This window comes from Elephantulus edwardii, unplaced genomic scaffold (assembly GCF_000299155.1).
Source record: "Elephantulus edwardii isolate Elephantulus edwardi_28Jun2011 unplaced genomic scaffold, EleEdw1.0 scaffold00072, whole genome shotgun sequence".
Classification (NCBI taxonomy): domain Eukaryota; kingdom Metazoa; phylum Chordata; class Mammalia; order Macroscelidea; family Macroscelididae; genus Elephantulus; species Elephantulus edwardii.
In genome coordinates this window covers 11,750,643-11,753,893 of record NW_006399822.1, presented here as the reverse complement: position 1 = coordinate 11,753,893, position 3,251 = coordinate 11,750,643, and the positions used below count along the sequence as shown (strand labels likewise).

General features: G+C 41.9%; 1 pseudogene; it reads right to left on the bottom strand.

Annotated features, from left to right (window-relative positions):
* Positions 1 to 999: 999 nt before the first annotated feature.
* LOC102875541 overlaps positions 1,000 to 3,251 on the bottom strand; it is a 49,044-nt pseudogene continuing 46,792 nt past the window's right edge.

Below are 3,251 nucleotides of genomic sequence, written 5' to 3'. Positions count from 1 at the left end.
TTGTTTGTTTGTTTGTTTTTGGTGTTTTTTTTTAGCTCCTCCTCGGTTCTGTTTGTTGCATCCTGTAATTCTTTAAGTTTGTCTTTCCTTCATTGAAAATATTCAATCATTTTTTTTAAACTCTGTGTCAAAAAGGTTCATCAGACTTTCTGGCTTTAGGATATCCACAGACACTGTGTCACCATTTAGGGATGACATCTTGCTTTGTGCTTGTGTAGCATTTGAGCTAGCTTGCTTCCTACGAGACATTGATATGTTCTTGATCTGAAGATAATGCTCTAGAGATTAGTTAGGCAGCTACCCCACATCTGTTATTCTCTGGACTTCTAAGTGCAGGGAAATGTTAGTTCAGAGCCTGTGAAAGCAGCCTCTTGTAGATAAGACAGGTCAAGATGCTTCAGATTAAAGGCAAGTTGATTGACCAGACGTGTAGGCACAGATATGGAGCCAAATGGGGTCATGAGTGCTTGGGGGTGGGGCGAGCACAAGGGCAGGTCAACCACTTGGGGGACCTCACTCAGACCTCGGCTGTCTGGGTGTGTTTACAATTAGGGTCCCTATTAAAATTCCAGCTGTCCATCTACCACCCAGTGGTTTTCACTCAGTGGTCCCTACCTAATGGCACTTACAGAGGTGCTCTTGTGCAGTGTGGCCCCTGCCCAAGCAGGGTCCTGGGTCCAATGGGACCCAAGAAGTCAAAGTCAAATTCCCACCAACCCACTCACCTCTGGCTGGTCTGCAGTGTCCACAAAAGTTCAGATAAATTACCATTGGCCCACTCATTCCTTGGCAGTTGGTGTGGCCCAATAGAGCTCAGCCAAATTCCCACCATTGGGCTCACCATTGTGTACTCTCCCAGGCAATCGTCGGTGCCCAAGAAAACCCAATTATGATCCCAAAGGCCTTTTTCGAGGCAGATCAGTCCCACAGCAGCTCGTGCCTCCAGGTGATGGCTGGATTCGCAGCATGCCTTTCTGTTCTGATTCAAAATCTTACTCTCTATGGCTGTTGGTAGATCTCTGTGCTGCTGTGAAGGACTCTAGTGGCCCTGAGGTACTGCAGGGGGTGCAGGACTGTGGTGCGGCCACCAGGGTGTGCCTGGAGCCCAGGGCCAGCACAGGATGGTGGTGGGGATGGTGTCACAGGGACACAGTGTTGTGGCAGGGGTGGGGGTGCGGGAGCTGGGGCAGGGCTTGGGCACCCCTGGGAGTTAGGGGCTGCAGTCTGTTCCCAGATGTTAAACTGCCAAGTAACGGGCCCGTAGCACATCAGACTGCCCTCGTCACTCAAGTGCGCCACCGGCAATAATATTACGTGGCCTCGGGCTCGGTCCAGGATGGAAGCTCGACAGCATATTTTTCTAATGGAATTTATGTTTTGATTTTCTGACTCCTGGTGCCAAGAGTGTTGTTTGTGGAAACAGACAAGCTGAAGTCGTCAACAACCTCAATTATTTCTCCCTCCATCATGAGGCTGCCAATTGGCCCAGTGGTGACAATCTCCGTTTTCTTGATGCTGAGCTTCAATTCATATTGAAAACTGCAGTCCTTAATCTTCTGCAACTAATGTCTCAGGTCCTCCTCAGTTTCAGCAAGCAAGGTTATGGCATCTGTATAACACAGATTGTTAATTAGTCTTCCTCCAATCCTGATGAAATGTTTCTCCTTATAAAATCTACCCTCCCAAATGATCTTTTACACAAATAGCTTGAGAATACTGCATAGCACCACTGTTATAAAGCAAGTCTGACATGAAGGTTTGGGAAGATAATTTGACACGAGTGGATTGATAATGAATATTGAACTGGAATAGGTGAAAGATAGAACTATTTAAATGGAATATATGATTATGCATTATATGTACAACAGTAGCCCGGAATAAGAGGTACATTGCAAAGAGGACTTGGGGGAGGCATGAAGGAAGGTAACTGTGCAACAATGAATGAATATTTAATAAAACAAAAAAAATAAACTGGGGGAGGGAGAAGGGAAGTATGGGAATAGAAATGTGTAACAATGAATGAATGAAATTCTTTTCTATAAATTTTCATTAAAATTACAATTAAAATAAAAACATTTTATCATTAAAAAAAGATACAGAGATAGATGCATCCCTGACATACACCTTTCCTAGTTTTGAAGCATGCAGTCTTTTCTTTCTCTGTTCTGATGACTGCTTCCTGTTTCAAATATAGGTTTTGCATGCATACAGTCAAGTGTTCTAGTATTCCAATTGTTCTCAAGATTAACCACAATTTGTTGTGATTCACACAGTTAAATGCCTTTGCATAGTCAATGAAACACAAACATTCCTCTGATACTTTCTGCTTTCAGCTAAGATCCATCAAACGTTGGCTATAATGTCCCTAATGCCATGGCCACTTCTTTTTATTTTATTTTATTATTTTATTACTTTTTCTGCTAGTTTATTTACAAAATTCAGATACAAATTTGAACAAATTCTTTCAATTTCCCTTACACCTCCACTCATCAAATTGTACAAACCAATGATTAACCCTGCACACATCCCTCTGCTTCCAGCCTCTTCCACCCTTCTTGGATCCTTATTCTACAATAATGTTTTTATACAATATTTATCCTTGTGGGACTGAGTTAGTTCACTCAGCATTATGCTCTCCAGACCATCCCAAGTTAGGTAATAATTTACAAAGTTATTGCTCCTGTGTTCTGCATAGTATTCCATTTTGTGAATGTACCATAATTTCTGAATCCATTCATTTCTGGTTGGACTTTTGGACTTTTTGGTTTCCATGGTCTTGCAATGATGAATAATGCTGTTATGAACATTGGCGTACAAATCTCAGTTTGTACCTCAGTTCTAATATTCTCAGGGTATATTCCAACTAGTCGAACCATATGGAATTTCTATGTTCAGCTTTTTGAGGAAGCTACAAACTGCCTTCCAGAATGGTTGTATCATTTTGCAATTCCACCAGCAATGTTTAAGAGTTCCTTTCTTGCCATATCCTCTCCAACATCTATTACTTGCTGTCCTGTTAAACTTTGCCACTCTTACTAGAGTGAGATGGTATCTCATTGTGTTTTTTTTTAAATTTTATTAATTTTAATGAACATTTACAGAGACTTTGGATTTCTATTCATTCATTGTTGCACTATTTTCTCTACCACCTCCCCCCAGTGCGTTCCTCTCTTTTTTCCCCCTTGAAAGTCTGTTTTGATTGTCCCATTGCCACAGTGCTTGTCTAAGCCAGTTCTGATTAATCTCCTTTG